Source organism: Nicotiana tabacum, chromosome 7, assembly GCF_000715075.1.
Source record: "Nicotiana tabacum cultivar K326 chromosome 7, ASM71507v2, whole genome shotgun sequence".
Lineage (NCBI taxonomy): Eukaryota > Viridiplantae > Streptophyta > Magnoliopsida > Solanales > Solanaceae > Nicotiana > Nicotiana tabacum.
In genome coordinates this window covers 155,569,576-155,579,228 of record NC_134086.1, presented here as the reverse complement: position 1 = coordinate 155,579,228, position 9,653 = coordinate 155,569,576, and positions in this window count along the sequence as shown.

The following is a 9,653-nucleotide window of genomic DNA, read 5'->3' as shown; positions in this document are numbered from 1 at the left end:
TGCCACGCGAAAAATGGTAACGTCGAAGGGGTTAACAGATTATGTGAGCTGGTAGGTTAACGTTGACATGTTGATAAAAGTAGGACTATGAACTTCTGATTAACGTTTGAGGGTGCCACACGTACAAAAATTGTATCTTTCATTTAGTCATTTCAATTATTATGTCGTATATCCCAATAACAACCACCCAGTATAATTTCACTAGTGGGGTCTGGGAGGGTAGTGTGTACGCAGACCTTACCCCTACCCTGGGGTAGAGAGACTGTTTCCAAATAGACCTTTGGCATTCTTCCCTCCAAGAACTCTCCACCTTGCTCTTGGGGTGACTCGAACTTACAGCATCTTGGTTGGAAGTGGAGGTTGCTTACCATCAAAGCAATCCCTCTCGTCTAGCAAGATAACCTTATGTCGTATAACGCCTCTACCATAAATGAACTTTCGTTGAACACGATAACTAACCTTTATCTAGCAAGATAACCTTATTTTGGTCACAGTTGTGTCATTTCAATTTTGTATCATAGACTCTACTAGATAGCGACTTGCAGAAGCTAGGATTCTGAATTTAAATTGAATAGGTTCAACATTGTAATTTTTCTTAGATATATGCGTAAAAGTTAATGCAATATCATACAGTGATCAAATTATGGAAAACAACTGAAGATATCCGTGGCATTTCAAACAATAGAAGCATTTTAACATATTTTTTTTCAAATCAACATTTATCAAATTATTAAATTTGGCACTTGGAACCAAGCTGATTAGCTGAATTGTATTAGTTTTCCGAAACTATCAACTTTTACATGTAAATTATCAGAGAGTTGATTGTATGTTGGTCATGTTTTTCTAACGCGTGTAATTTTTCTATGGTAACAATTACTCTTGGAGGGTGTTTATTTGAACTAACAAAATATTGCTTTCTGTACGACATATTTTCTTGGTCCATGTAGTTTAATTATTAGTGCTATTATTGTATACGGCAAAAATCGGCGGTCCGATATTACGGTCACCAAGGCGCCTCGAAGAAACTACCTCCCTAAGGCTCGAGGCTATGGTCGAGATTCATCCCCGAGGGCTATCGACGCCCGACCTCGGGGCAGTATAGATCAACGGTTATGGTGAAAAAGTGGGAAGTTCCCAAGGCGCGTAGCTAGAGCCAACAAAGTATGTCATGCTAGTCTAAGCCCGCATCATGGCATTAATTGGTTGTACCATCTCCATATTTTTGTAATAAATGTATTTGTACTATGTTGTGATTCTCCCTCATATATAAAGGGGATCCTTATCATTTTGTAGGGGTCGGATGCTCAATATTGAATACACAAGAACATTCTCTGCTCTAAAACATATTCTCTTGGTCTCATTACTTCCATTTATTGCGTATATTCGTTGTGTTCTATTTATTGCTTATCACTGATCATAAAGAGCCACCACCGTAGCTCTCATAATTGTTAATCTCCGCTCGGTCGCCTGAAGTTGGCCACCCGACTCGACCCCGAGGCCTCATACACGACAGCTCGAGGCCCCGATCTCCAGCCGTCTGGTTTAATTATCACATCGTTTTTAAGCTATAATTTTGCCTTCTAATCTTTTTCCTTAGCATTCATTGCCTAACAACTATCATAAAAATAGATCACGTATTTTTAGAACCACAAGATCAAATTTAATTGTTATTACCATTTTTACGGTAAACAGTTTGGCGCCCACCGTGGGGCTAAAAGTAATAGTGATTGTTTTCTTATTGGTTTAACTACATAACGCAGGTTACCTTTCACACTTTTTTCTTATCCAAGATCTTTGATTTCAGGTCAAAAATATCTAACTCAGTAAACAACAATCTTGAGAACCATGGGGAGAATGGTGTGGATGTTCCAGGTGTTGGCGTACCGCCACGAAACCCTGACTCCCTGAGAATGCACCAGAACCTATTCCCGTGAACGCGGTCTCACGCGATGCCCAACACGTCATTATAAGCTCCCACACTAACAGTAGCGTACATCAAGGAGATCAAAAAGAAGTCCAAAAATCCCAACTAGGGAAGAACGAGAGGTTAGCCTTCACGTTATTTTTGAAATGTTAGAGGCACAATAGCTGGCGATTGCTCAGCTGCAAAATCACCAGAAAACTCCCAGCACGGTAGCACTGGGGACGGCTCCCTCAGCCGAGCAGGTACCAGAGAGATCAACAACGGGTCAGAAGCCGAACCCGCCATCGTAAAGATGCTCGAGGACCTCACAAAGAGGATTGAGTCGGGAAAGAAGAAGATATAAGCCAATGACAAGAAGGTAGAGACCTACAATTCCAGGGTCGATCAATTTCTAGGCGCACCCCCGATTCTGAAAGGTGTAGATTCGAACAAATTTGTGCAAAAGTCATTCCCGCAAGAAGCGGCCCCAAAACCCATTCCAAAGAAGTTCAGAATACCCGAGCTTCCGAAGTACAACGGAACCTCAGACCCCAACGAGCACGTCACTGCCTACACTTGTGTAGTGAAGGGCAACGACCTAAGGGACGACGAGATCGAGTCCGTCCTGCTAAAGAAGTTTGGGGAACCACTCTCGAAAGGGGCCATGATGTGGTATCACAAACTAGCTCCTAATTCTATAGACTTATTTGCAATGCAGGCAAATTCTTTCATAAAGGCAGATGTCGGTGCCATCAAAGTAGTAACAAGGAAATCCGACGTCTTCAAGATCAAGCAGTAGGGAGAATGAGATGCTACGAGAGTTCGTATCTCGCTTTCAAATGGAACGAATGGAACTACCACCAGTCTCTGACGACTGGACAGTGCATGCATTCACTCAAGGTTTGAATGAACGAAGCTCGGTGGCTTCAAAGCAGCTGAAACAGAATCTGGTTGAATACCCTGCCATGACTTAGTCGGACGTCCACAACTGATACCAATCAAAGATCGGGGTCGAGGACGAACAATTAGGAGCCCACTCGGGCTCGGTATACCCAAACATGCTTCTGGCGAATGAGTCGAAGCCGAATAAAGAGAGATACCAACCATACACCAAAGATAGAAGAAACACCCCGAGGCATAACATACCCCGGAATGATCAATGAACAGACCTAGGACAGAACCCTCGGGGACTCGTCAGCAGAGCCGGGTTTGATAGGCACGTAGGGTCGGCGAAGGTACCGCACTTGTCGGAGTACAACTTTAACGTCGATATTTTAGATATCGTGTTCGCCATCAGTAAGATCAGAGACGCCAGGTGGCCGAGGCCTGTACAGTCAGATCCTTCGCAAATGAACCATAACTTAACATGTGAATTTCATGGCACACACGGTCACATGACCGAGGATTGCCACTAGCTCCGGGAAGAAGTAGCCCGACTACTCAGCAAAGGTCACCTCCGAGAATTCCTCAGCGATCGGGCCAAAAATTAGTTCCGGGAAAGAGAGGCGACCAAGAAGAACGAAACAAATGAGCCACAACATGTCATCCACATGATTTGGGAGGCATCGATGCCCCATAAGAACCCATGATCAGAAGAACAAAAATATCCATCACCAGAGAAAAGCGAACTCGGGGTTACATACCCGAGGATGCTCTCACATTCAACGACGAGGACACCGAGACCTTGTCTCATCCTCACAACGACGCACTGGTAATATCTTTCCTTGTAAATATATTTCAAATTAAATGTGTACTTGTGGATTCAGGTAGCTCGGCCAACATTATCAGGTCGAGGGTGGTAGAACAGCTCGGACTGCTTGACCAAATTATGCTCGCCTCTCGAGTCCTCAACGGATTCAACATGGCGAGCGAAATAACGAAAGAGGAAATCACCCTCCCAGTCAACGTAGCCGGCACAACCCAAAATACCAAATTTTATGTCATCGAAGGAGACATGAGATACAATGCCTTGCCGGAAGGCCATGGATACACTGCATGAGAGCAGTACCATCAACCCTTCATCAAATGATGAAGTTCCCAACAAAGGACGGAATAAAAATCGTGTACGGGGAAAAACATGCAGCAATGGAGATATTCGCAGTACACGACATGGCGCCGACACCAGTACCTCCACCTTCGAAGGAGCCAAAAGATAAGCAAATAGTAAAATAGCAATAAAGCTACACTCTCGGCTACCCCCGACTAAACAAAACAAAGGACCGTACCGAGTCCTCATAATAAACAATTGAATAACATCGAGATCCGAAGCGCCATCAGCACTAAGGTATGGTCGTCTCCCTTTCTTGGCTACATTTTATACTAACCTGAATGCAGGTATCCGATTGAAACGGCCGAAGCGCTTCCCAACTCGAAGGCCTTAGGTTTCAAAATCATGCATTGCACTCTTTTCCTTCGACCGGTTTTTTATCCCAATAAGGGTTTTACCGGCAAGGTTTTTAATGAGACAACATCTATATGCTACCTAAGGAAGACCCAACAAGTATTCAAGGCTTCTTTTGCAATCAATCTCAAATACTAGGGGGCACCCCCCGGAATGTCACCTACTCGGAGAAGCCAAATTGCACTAAATAGGGTCTCGGAGAAGCCAAGATGCACTAAGTGGGGTCTCTAGGAAAATATTGTACTGGGCCAAATGGTCGAACGAATCGTGTCCGCATAGAAAACTGAGCCCGTAACAACAAAAATGTGTATACTTATACCAATTAATCAAAGAACACTTTCCCCTTCATCAAAGTATCTCGCGTTTCAAGGAAGCTCGATATTTTTTACAAAAAACGACCCCAGAGCAAAAAAATGTCCCGAATACTCGGGGACTGGCGTCAATAACTCAAAATCGTATGGCCCCTAGGTCGGAGCTTTAAATTCGTATGCCCTCAATGAGGCAACATCAAGTTCACAAAATGGCTCCAGAGTCGAAAACGTCTCGAACACTCGGGGACTGGTGTCGAAAACTCTAGGCCACATGACCTCCGAGTCAGAAACCCCGAAATCATCAGCCCTCAATGAGGCAATACCAAGTTTACAAGTAATGGCTACGACTTATCAAAACCCGAGGCCACAAGACCACATGTGGGCAGCCTCAGTCTTGTAAGACCTATATAAGGCAATATTTGTAACACCTCAAATAAGGCATGAACCACACTTGTACCATGTGACAATATTTGTAAGACCTCAAGCAAGGCATGGACCGTACTTGTCCAAGTAGCCAAACTGTGAGACCTCAAGGGCATGTAAAACTTGTAAGACCTTACTAAAGGCATAATTCCGATCTTAAAGTTAAGGCTATATATCGAACTTGTAAGACCCCTAAAAAGACATACCCTCGATATAGATGCCGAAACTACTTCACTTGGGGACTGAAAGGCTCCGGCCAAACACAAATGACTACGGTCACAAGGCTATACCAGCCAAACTAACGCGACTCGGGGACGCCCGACCGTCGCTATAAAATCACAGACCTTCATTTACTTCGAAAAGAACTGGTTAAACAGGATACCCTAGACATAGGCAAAAGAGCTTCGACTATGTCAACTCCAAACTATAGGCTTCGAGATACTCAGCCACCGAGCCAAACCTCTCGAGGTGCTCGATCATCGCCATATAATGACTCACAATCGAGGTTTTAATCGAACCGTCGAAGAGTTAGGCAAACACAATTTTAAAAAGTCCTTAACGAGGGAAAAATAAAGCCTGTATAAAAGGTCGTACCGACCCAATGCGTAAGAGCTACTGTTGCCAGCCCATACAAAGATTGTACCGACCCAATGCGTAAGAGCCACTATCGCCAGCCCATACAAAAGGTCATACCGACCCAATGCATAAGAGCCATTGTCGCCCGCCCATACAAAAGGTTGTATCGAACCAACGCGTAAGAGCCCAAGGACCATCCTTAAATTCAAAAACTTGAGGGTCGAATGAGCTCGAGTCGAAACCCGATTTGGAGACTAAACCCAAAACAGTTAACTAGATATGACTAAGAGCAAGAGCATAAGAGCTCAAACGTCGGCTCACACTAAAAGATCATACCGACCAAGCACGTAAGAGCCTACGGGCTAGCCCAATAAGCCCAGGGCCATACCATGAACCTGAGGATTCCTTTTAACTCGAAGACCAGTTCACCTGGCTAAAATCAAGGCAAAAGGAAATGCATGAAAAATAAAAACCGCGAGGCTTCCTTTTATACATATATGTGAGGGAATACAAGCTTCATTTACAAAGTTCTCTGAAAGCACTCTACGCGAAACATGAAAGGAAATGCCTAATTTGATCTACGTCCCCTTGGGGGACTATGGTCCATCAACTTCTTTCTCGCTATCTTCGGCATCAGACAGAAAGAACTTAACATCATATTCTTCCGCCTTCACCTGTTTTATGTCTTCCGAGAGATCGAAGCCCCTGGCATGAATTTCCTCGAGGGTTTCCTTCCAAGATTTGCACCTCGCGTACTCTTTATTCCTACTCTCCTGGTCGAGAGCCCCCCTTAGCTCAGCACAAGCATCAACAACTTCCTTCAAATAGGCAGCCACATTCTTATCAACCTTAGCTCGGATTATTCTGGCTTCAGCCCGCGCATTCACAACTTCGGCCTTCATCTTCAGGAGCTCGGGCTTAAGTCTTGGAATCATGTCCATTCGGACCAAGCTGTTCTCGCGAGCATTGCGAAGTTGCACTTCAAGGGCGGAAGCCTTGGCCAAAGCATCTTTTTTAGCCGATATCTGGGTGTCCACCCAAGCCTTTAGCCCATCACGCTCGAACTTGGCTTGACCAACTTCGTTCCTAAGGCGTTCCAGGTCCTTCGTCTTTTTCTTCAGCTAATGTAAATGAAACATTAGCCTCGGATGATAGAAGAAGAAACGTGCACTCCCATGAAACATAAATTACTTGTTCCTCGAGGTAGCTTTCGTAGTTCAGACTGTGACTCACCTCATGCCGCAAGTGTGCCAACTCGTCTTCCCTTTCATCACAAAGAAACCTGAGGGATTTCTCCCTATCTATGACTTTTCGCAATCTGGCCTTACGATGAAGCAACTCTGATTTGAGCTTGTTAAAAGCATGTGGAAGAGAAACGTGGTAAGAAAGCGAACATTACAAAAGTATAAAACCAGTACGAACGGCCAAAATCTACCTCCGAGTAAAGTCGTTGAGCTTCCTCGAGAGTTGAGCGTACATCTACTGGTCTGTCTCCATCTACCCCGGTAGAACCGCCTCAATTTGGGACACGATCACCCAATATACACGCCCCTTGGCATCGAACATCCCCCGAAGTGCCTTCGACGGGAGAAGAAGCCATCAGTAGAGAACCCTCGTTCCTCGAAGTACCTTTGACGGTAAAGGAAGATGGCAGCGGAGGAGGGACCATTTTTCTAATACAAGAAACCTCGAGTGCCGCATGTTCGGTTGATACACCCTCTCTGAGCCTCCGGGCCGGACTCGTCTTGCTACAATCATTGTCGCCCTGCAAAGGTCTTTTTTGCTTATTGTTATTATTATCCCTCGGTCCTAAAGTCGACGATCCTTCTCTCTCTCCTAGAGGGCATGATCCGGCTTCAAAAAACTCCCCAATGTCTGCGATAGTAGAGTTAGTGTGCAGAAAGAAAAAGCGCCCTTCCAAAAAGGGGGAAGGGGTGCAAATCACATAGCACGTCCTGTGGTGTTTTGTCGCCCACCTATCCTTAGACAAAGCTCGCCACTTACGCTCATTATAAGTCGAGTGGGTCACCAACTTCTGAGCCCAATCTGGCAGGTCAGGGACCTCGCACGACATCCATGAAATTGCTGCAAAAAGGGAAATGAAGGCGCATTTACAGAGCCCGCCTTCGCCATAATTAAATAACTACAAAGGCACGAGTATACCACTTATGTGTAAAATTCTACCCCTCAGGAAATGGCAGAAACTCCACATAGATAATATCGACAGTCTGTACTCGGACGAATTAGCTCATCCACCCCCGATCTCCGTCTTCTCCATCATAAACAACAAAAACCGTGGTGGATCGGCATCACAGGGTTATCATACCTCGATGGTAAAAAGGCCGGTACAACTTGATGAGATGGCTAAGAGTAAATTCAAGCCCTGCTTTCTCAGCAAAGAACCTCATCATCAATACTATCCGCCAAAATGACGGATAAATCTGCGCCAAGGTAACCTGGTACTTTCGACAAAAGTCGAGCACAGCCCTATCAAGGAGACCCGGCGTAAAAGGATATGTGTACACGTTCAAAAAACCCTCGGCACGGTCCATGATGCTCTCTTCCGAGGAAGGTACCCGCAATACTACCTCTTCCCCCCATCCACAATCCTTCCTCGCCGATTTAAGAAGATCTCCCCTCGAAACAAAATGCCCAGAGGCGGAACTCCTTTCTCCTTGCCGAGTGGACCCTGACATAACAGCCATAACTGTGGTAAAACTAGGGGATTGGAGCAGGAATTTGAGCAAAGGCGTCAAAATTAAAATGATGGAGGACCTAACACAGGAAACGAAAACTCTGCGAAAGAGGATAACTACTCAGAATAGCGGAATCTTCAAAAGGGCGAAGACAACCCTATATATGGAAAAAGCGGCGACTATCCGCCAACCTCAAAGGCCGATTATAAAACTGGCTAAAGCTTTTATCGCTTTGGGAAGATGTGCCGGCGGGATCGCCTCAGTCATTTCGTAACCATGTCATATACCTGACGCCGCCATACGATGTTTTGGGGTCGGAGACCCCCACATCAATTAAGCCTCAAGATGGTACCCGATCTCGAAGGCCTCCGCCAAAAAGAAGAAAGGCTCTAAGGAGCCATCAATATCATTGCAAGTCCCGAGATGGTACCCGATCTCGAGGACCTCCACCAAGAAGAAGACAGGCTCCAGGAAGCCAATGGCATCACTACACGTCCCAAGATGGTACCCGATCTCGAGGATCTCCACTAAGAAGAAGGTATGCTCTAAGGAGCCATCGATATCATCCTAAGACTCGAAATGGTACCTGATATCGAGGTCCTTTGTCAATAAGAAGATAAGCCCTAAAAACCTACTCATATGGGCTTGGCCTAGAGGTGCCATCTAAACTCGGGTAATCCCTCATCCAGAATATATCTGCAATGCCTTAAGGCTATCTACACTGAGTTCGGAACAAGTTTCCAGGTCGCCCGAGCTTGAGCGAACCCCCATTCGGGGACTGCTCTCAAAGGCCTAGAGGCTATCATTATTCTCAGGCATCCGAGCAAATTTCCCCTCGAGGACTATCACGGGGTCTAAAAGGCTAAGTCTCGTACTGAAAGTTCGAAACCCTACTCTCATTCAACTCGAAGTCGGGGATCCCGACGACCCGAGTTTATCAATCCAATTCGGGGTCGGTCCAAGGAACGACAAAGGGTTCTACGGGGAATCGTGTTAATCAATCAAGGGCTAGAAGAAATACTTTCACCCGGGCTCGATATTCGCACCAATAGGTGGAGTCATGCATTTAGATTCTCCACAAGCGCAGATAAAAAGAAATATAGCATAAATCATAGACAAATTGAAGAAACATCTTTGTATTCATGAGCACATGATTACAAAAGCCAACGAAGGGTCCTTGTATATGATTATAAAAGCCCATGAGAGGTCCCTACTTAGAAATAAAGAAGCAAAAAAATACATATATAATAAAAGCCAAGAGTCTAATCTATTCTTGGGGGTGCATCCTTGGCGGCAGTATCTTTGAGCACCGCCTCCTCGGGGGCCTTGTCTCGATCTTCCAA